Genomic DNA, 8405 nt, shown 5'->3' on the forward strand with positions numbered 1-8405 from the left:
CGGAATCTCCCACAAGCATGGATACATAGGTAGGAAAACTCAAAGAAGCACGGGATATACCCAAATATCGAGCAAAGTAAGATGATAGATAAGAATAAGTGGAGCCTTGATCAAATAAGACTGATGCATCTCTATGATAAACCATAATAATACTTGTGATAACTGAGTCGGATGCAACCGTCTCCGTCCTAGGAGCAGGAGCATGACATCTGGCCTGGCCTCCCCCTTTAGGGCAACCTCTACCTGCTTGACCTCCACTTCTAGCTGGTTGTGCAGGTGGAGTGGCAACTGGTGCAGTAACCACGCCCTGAGAAGCCTGAGGGCCCTTTGGAATATGCGAGGCCTGAGTAATCTGTGGAGGTGCACCCCTCGTGAGTCTGGGGCAGTCCCTCACCATATGACGAGTGTCACCATACTCAAAACAAGCTCTTGGAGGATGTGGCTGCTGGAACTGCCTTTGGCCTGGCCCGGTCGGCTGGACTAACCGCTGAAAGCACCCTGTACAGGAGCTCCCGCCTAGACAGTGGTAGTGCATAGTGGGCAACCTGAGGCCTGAGAGTAGTCGGAATACCGCTGGAAGCTAGAAGTGCTTAATGAACAGGATGGCTCACACAGGCTCTACCATGACAGGCTGTAACTAGGGCACAGGCACCACTAAATGTGCCAAAATCTCGAGACCTCTTAGCCTCCCTCTTATTTCTTTCCCGGGTCCACATACCCTCCAATCTCCTAGTGATCCCCACTACCTGCTCGTATGGGATGTCAATCTCCAACTCTCGAGCCATGCTGAATCTAATAATGTGGTTGAGTCCCTCGATAAATCAACGGACTTGCTCTCTGATTGTGGAGACTAAAGCTGGTGCATGTCGGGACAACTTGCTGAACCTGACAGCATACTCTGATACGGTCATAGCACCCTGGTACAACTGCTCAAACTCTGTGTGTCATGCATCACAGAGGCTTTGGGGAGCAAACTCCCTCCTGAACATCTCTGAGAACTGAGCCCAGGTGAGTGAAGCTACCTCAACTGGACTACCGAACTCATACGCTCGCCACCACTGATAAGCCGCTCCTTTAAGCTGGAATGCAGTAAAAGCAACCCCACTCGACTCCACAATACCCATAGTATGGAGGATACGGTAGCACTCCTCAAGAAAATCCTGGGCATCCTCTGAAGCCAAACCGCTGAAAGCATGAGAATGGTACTTTTTGTACCTTTCGAGCCTGAGGTGCTCCCCTTCTGAAGCTGTTGCCCTAACCTTGGGCTGAACTGGGAGGACCAGCTGAACTGGTACGAGCTCTGGGACCTAGTCAACCTGGACCCGCTACTCTGGGGTACGGGCCGCGGGAGTCTGTTCTCCTCCCCTGCCTGAGATTGAGGTATGGTAAGAGCAAGTGGAATCAACCTGCCTAAGCTAGAGTGCCAAACATATTCAAAAAGTCAAATTTTATACCTTGTACTTTATTGAATGCAAATGCAAATCTCTTAATAAGATCAAACAATTAGGTTGCTTGGCGTCAAAATTTGATGTTGCTCTTTCATAAGTTCTAGTTACCCTTCGATTTCGTATTGGTTTAAATTTTGCAAAATAATCAGCAAGAATCTCGTGTTTGTTTTGTGTTTAAAAAAATTATATTGAGATTTTCTCTTTTGGTCTTCTTCTTTTTACTTCATTTTTCATATTGATTGTGCTTGATTATAGATTTAAAGTTTCCGCTGCTCCTGGAATGTTGTTCAGCGAGAAAATGGACGTTCTCATAGTGATGGGCTATAATTAACAAGGATTTTCTTATGAGTGGATTTATTTTTTCCTTCTTTCTTTGTTCCTTTATAAGTAACTCTTAGGACAAAGCTAAGCATTTACTTATTTATTGTAGCTATGAGCAAAATGAGGTTGCTTGGACCTACCCACTTTGTATGCTCTTGCCCCCAAACCGTCCTCTTCAATTTTATTGTAGAAAGAAAGAAAAACTTTAACATGCGCGCCTTGGTAACCTTCTTTTTTTTTGGGGGGGGGGGGGGGGTTGTTTTAATTTCGAGCAACAAATTAATTGATAATATAATTAATCTTTTTATTGAAAGACTACACTTTTCATTACTGATTTTTTTCTTTCTCTTTCGAGAGGTAACCAAATGAACATTTGGTCTTATAGGAGTAACTCACAATTAGCTCCGGAGGCAGTTAATTTGGTATTGTTTTGTTTATTGAAAAACAATTAGCAGGAGTTTTTTGTTTGTATTGTCTTTTAGAATGAATTTCTAGTTAACATTTTTTTGTCTCTCCAGTTTTTGTTGAAATTAACTTTGAGTTTTCTTGGATTAGTTTTTTGATAATACATTTTTTTTATTAATAACTAAACAAAGGTTTCTAGTCCAGACGAAAATGTAACAATCATGATATTGTAATGTGCAAATTCCCTCAACACAACTATGTAACACATAATAGGTAAAAAATTATCGGTATTTGCGTTTATACTAAATGAATAAATGAAATACATGCGTCTTTCCTATAAACATTTGACACTTGAGCATTTTTAGAAAACGTATATTCACATCCAAATTCGTAACTGTTACGGGTTGTTTGGTAGGATGTATTAGAAAAATGCTTGAAACAATTAATGATAATAATGAGGTAAATAATAAACTCCAGATCTGAAGATGAATCAGAAAATAATGAATAAAACAAAATAAGAGTGATCAATCTTTATTGATGTTTGCCCTATTTCACGAGACAGAGAGCATGATCTATTTTGCCTCCTTTTTGGAAAGAAATTGATGGAGAAAACAAAGAGAGAGAAAAAAGACCCCCCTTTCTTCGAGAATTCCCCCTCTATATATAGTTCTGGGACCCTTGCTATATTCTCTGGCTGATGCATCTTCACGTTGCGACCTTTTTTGTTGTTACTTGAGTATTACTTTTAACTTAACTACACCGTAGGTGCTTGGACTGAAGTAGGCCGTGATGTGTCTCGCTATCCCGCCACTTAGGCGGGATCCCAGCTGGGTCGACTACTGTGACCAGATTTTGACCTATACAGTTATCCCTCCGTCCGTCGGGGTCGTCTATTGGTGGGCCCGACGGACAGATTATGATTTTGAACACTTTAGGAGAGATCTGACTGTTCGTGCCTTGGGCGTAGTTTTTAAATCGGGACAATGGCACGACGCTCTAACGATGCCTTTCAACCGTTGCGACCGTTCGGAATCGGAGCGTTGTTTGATTTGTGGCTACCGCCATTATGACACACGTCCTGGGGATTGAACCGTTTCATACCCTATCAGTTTCGATTAACAACTCTTGGGTTTCCCGCTTGGGGAATTTATGACCCTATAAATAGCAGAAAAACACCATTCGATTGGCACACTTTCTTGCGTTTGTTGAAAGAGTATTGTAGATCTCCCTCTTTTCCGATACTTCAAATTTTTGATTTTCTGTGGTTAGCCAGAAATTTTCGTCCCACTCTCTTCTTTTTCCTCAATCCCTTTGTCCTATTAAATAGATATAAATGGCTAATAGTTCTTCTCACGCTGACAATCCTGCCGCAACTCCAGCGCCGGAAAGTGATGTTCCTGCTCCCGGAGGGGTGGAAGTGATAGAGGATGAGGGGGTTCCGATGACGGCCGAAATATTGCCTTGCCCTGGAAAGCCATGGAATGATTTCCACAGTCCTGCTGGAGAAGAGCCGGAACCCGCTTCCTCTGTTATGACTGAGGCGGGGATTGCGGAATTGAATGCTAAATGGGGGATCCCTCACCACGTTGAAATGCTGCCGGCGGTGGAAGACAGTATTATACATTTCGATTGCTCGAGATATTGTGCGTTCTACGCCTATCCTTTTATTGTCGGGTACACGCTTCCTCTCCCTCTCTTAGCGATAGATTTCTGCCGTTTCTACAAGGTATGTCCGGCTCAACTTTCGTCGTACTTGTACAAATTGTTCCTTATGCTGCTCAAGTTCGCGGAGCTTACTGGTCTGGAGATCACTCTGAGACACATGCTCAATATCTTCGCCCCTCAACTCATTCGAGGCACGATGATCCACATGCGCCATGGAGGGACGAAGAGTCTGGTGGTGAAGATGGATGACAGGGCCAACCGTCGCTTCTATGAAACTTTTATGTGCGGACCAAACACCTTGTGGTGGATCCTGCAGGATTCCCTGAGAGATGGAACTTCACACGTAAGTCTTTGTATCTTTGGTCGGAATGATAGTCGACCGCTTTTCTCTGGGGGGGGGGGGGGTATTGAATTGTTTTTACTTTTGCAGCCACGAGACTACCCCCGGCGCATGTTGACGATATCCGCAAATGGGTGAACGCCATTCTTCCTCATACGGAGGGAGTTCACGAACGGTCGTCCTTCTATGGGAAATATGGACGTAAGCCCCTTACTGGTAAGTAGCTTTACCACAGTCCCTATTTTTACTTTGCAATTTGGCTTTGTTGTTTATATGATGTTTATCGTTAGCAGGGAGAGTACGATGGGAGATGGCTCCTCCACTTGCATTTCGTGAGCCGACATCCTCTACTCGGCCCGTACCGAGGCATGGTGCCCAACCTACGGTAAGGGATGCTCCAGTTGAATCTGCGGCCGTGGCTGTGTGCACGAAAGCTGTTCCTCAATTTGGGGCTCCGACTTCTACTGTCTGCCTAACGGGGGAGTCTTCCCGTGCTGAGGATGGTGAGGGGCCGTCAAAGAGACGACGAGTGGAGTCCATAATGGCCCCATCAGCCATGGTATATTTAGAGGGCGACATCCCCTTGATGGAGTCTAAGACGGGGAATGATGCTAATCCATTTGCAGAGGTAGAGCCAGTCACCGTGATAAATCCGTCAATAGAAACTCCAGTCGTTATAAGTGACCAACAAACTACTACGACGGGGAATCAGAGTCCCGAGGCCGCTGCTGTTACTTTGGGCGGGCCTTCATCTTCTGGACCAGGTCATTCTTCTTCTTCGGCCGTAGAGAGGGGAAAAGACGTCGTGGTCGATGACTATGAATCTAAGTCTGATCTTGATCCTGATGACGTCAGGATGTTTGAAGAGGGACTTACTCGTACGGTGGTACATGCTGGAGGCTCATCCTGTGTACTTGAAATCTCATCGGATATTTACCTCCTGATGGATACGGAAGACTTGGTACTGCAGTTTGACATTTTGTGTTTTGCCTTGAGAGAGAGGCTCTCCGGGATGTCCGGGACGTTGATTTGATGCATGAGTTGGAAACTATGGGCCTGAGGGTAAGTTTCTCCTTTCTTTTGTGCTCTTCTCTTTTTTTTTGTCTTTGGCAACCTTGGCCTTAACCAATCTTTTCGCCTTTCAGACGTACATGGTGGAGATTGAGAGTGCCCGTAGGGCCGACACTCGGGCCAAAATTACCTGAGCTACCATAACAAGTGCCGTGAGATGCATGAACGAATGAGGGCGAACGTTGGTAATCAATCCCTTGGCGAGGAACTAGAGAAGAGGGATCAGGAGTTGATGCAAGCTATTCACAGAAATAGCGTGCTCAAGGAACAACTTCGTGCAAAGGACGAAGAACTTGAATTGGTCAAAGGGGTTGCCGCAGAGTGCGAGCATCTTCAGGCGAAGGTGCGGTCGTTGCAGTCCGAATTGGACCTTAATGCCATCAGATTCGAGACTTTGAGCGCAGAGTGGATGGGGAAATTAGCCGAGTTGGAGAGAAAGGTCTCCGAGGTGGGGAGTGTCGAGAGTGCCTGGGCGTCGGCTTCGGCCAAGATGGCGGCTTTAGAGGATGTTATCCGTGTCCTTCAATCCGAGCAGGAGTCTGAGAGGGAGACGACAACGCTCAGGGAGGCAAGGCTCGAAGAGCGTATTGGTGACATTAACCGGGAAGCCTCAACTTTGGGAGATTGGGTCGCTACTCTTGAGGCCGAAAAGGCGCAATTGTTGGCCCAAGTTGAATTTGCCTCCGCCGCTGTTTCTCGCCATTTGCACGAACTCTGGGTTCATGCCAAAGCACAGCAAGACATATACAAGAGGTTGTGGGAGACGGGCAATGTTTCTGAGGCTGCTTATAAAGGAGCTCGAGCGAAGGCACGGGAGGCTCGTGTTAACTGTGGTTATGATCGCACGACGTCGGAGGCTGACAAGGATGCTGATGCTGAGGGGGAGTTCTTGGAGACGGCAATGAGGAGGACAGCGGTGATGGCATCGAGTGAAAAGTAATCTTTGTTGTTGTTTTTTTTGTTTGTCGTTGTTGCCAATTTTTTTACCTTGTACTGGACCGATTTTAGCCGTGTGTGTCCTGCGGCTATTTGCACAACTGTTTAAATAAAGGAGCTTTCATTGTCGTACGCCCTTTGTTTCTTTTTCCCCTTTGCTTTATATATCTTTGGAGTAAATTTTCGGATCTTCGCATGGTGGATTCCTGATTTTTCAGGGGAACCAATTTTAACCGGACTGAGGGGACTTCATCGTGAGTCCTAATGGAGTCCCAATTGATTCACCTATTTGGGGCGGAATTGACTTGGTGGCTTGTTGCTTTAAGTAGATTTGTCTTTGACTCAACTGAGTTGATACAATTTCGTTGTTTTGGACGAAGTTAGTCTTGACTTAAATCGTTCATGTGGGATCAAACTTTCGCTAACTCAAGCGAAGTTGCTTCTTCTTTTTATTTTTATACATATATCCGAGCGAGGTCGAACTTAGAGTTTGTAGTAAAATTAATTTTTTAATAAGTAGGGAGAGAAAAAAGGTGCGACGACGACCGACATCTGCAAAGGCGTTATCGGGCTCGAATGAGTTCGAATTTTTCCTTTTGTGATGGCTTTTTGGCGGTAAAGGTGTTATTTCGGAATGGTCGACATATTAACCCTTGTAGTTCGAACGAGGTCAAACTTTTTTTTAGCAACAGCCCTTGGCCGTAAAGGTGTTATTTCGAGCTTGTCGAAATATTAACCCGTTATAGTTCGAGGGAGGTCAACTCTTCTTTTTTGGCGACAACCCTTGGCCTTAAGGGTTTTATTTTTGAACTTTCATCGAAATGTTAACTCATTGTTGTTCGATTGAGGTCGAACTCTTCTTTTTGGCGATGGCCCTTGCCCTTAAGGGTATTATTTTGAGCTTTCATCGAAATGTTAACCCGTCGTTGTTCGATCGAGGTTGAACTCTTCTCTTTGGCAATTGCCCTTGACCTTAAGGGTGTTATTTCAAACTTTCGTCGAAATGTTAACCCGTTGTTGTTCGATCGAGGTCGAACTATTCTCTTTGGCGATGGCCCTTGGCCTTAAGGGTGTTATTTTGAACTTTCGTTGAAATGTTAACCCGTCGTTGTTCGATCGAGGTCGAACTCTTCTCTTTGGCGATGGCCCTTGGCCTTAAGAGTGTTATTTCGCACTTTGGTCGAAATGTTAACCCGTTGTTGTTCGATAGAGGACGAACTCTTCTCTTTGGCGATGGCCCTTGGCCTTAAGGGTGTTATTTCGAACTTTTGTCGAAATGTTGACCCGTTGTTGTTCGATCGAGGTCGAACTCTTCTCTTTGACGATGGCCCTTGGCCTTAAGGGTTTTATTTCGAACTTTCGTCGAAATATTAACCCGTCGTTGTTCGATCGAGGTCGAACTCTTCTCTTTAGCGATGGCCTCGGCCTTAAGGCTGTTGTTTTGAACTTTCGTCGAAATGTTAACTCGTAGTGGTTCGATCGAGGTCGAAATCTTCTCTTTGGCGATGGCCCTTGGTCTTAAGGGTGTTATTTCGAACTTTCGTCGAAATGTTAACCCGTCGTTGTTCGATCGAGGTCGAACTCTTCTCTTTGGCGATGACCCTTGGCCTTAAGAGTGTTATTTCGAACTTTCGTTGAAATGTTAACCTGTCGTGAGTCCCAGTTTTTTTTTTGGGAGTTTCGGGTATGCTCTGGAGGAGTCCCAGTTTTGCTCAACCTCTGCGTTTTCTGGGTTAGTCCTAGTTCGCTTGATTTTGTTTGCATCAGAGAGTATAATGTCGGAGGTTATTGAAAAATACTGTCATTTAATTATTTTTTTAATTATTTAGCACTTTAAAGTTTTAATAATTTTTTACTATTAAATCTTTTTTTAAAAAAAAAATTATATAGTAACTCCTAATATTTAGAAACATAAAATATATCACAAAAGACATCTAGCTAAATTTTGTTTTAACTTTATACGTATATTATCAGTTAAGACTTTAAAGGGTAGTACAATTTTTTCAATTCGTTTAAAATGTCATAAATGTCTGTAGCATACAGTATCAAATTTTCTTTTTATAATAGCTTTGTAAAAAGTTAAGATTCCTAGATCAATTAAACATATTTATCGCTTCTCCAAATTTGACTCAAATTTCCACGCTGTAATTTTTAATTATATTGATTTTAATTACGACTCCTTTTAAAGTGGAAGACTTCTAGAGTTACTTGACTTTTAA

The sequence above is a fragment of the Nicotiana tabacum genome, chromosome 20 (genome assembly GCF_000715075.1).
Source record: "Nicotiana tabacum cultivar K326 chromosome 20, ASM71507v2, whole genome shotgun sequence".
NCBI lineage: Eukaryota > Viridiplantae > Streptophyta > Magnoliopsida > Solanales > Solanaceae > Nicotiana > Nicotiana tabacum.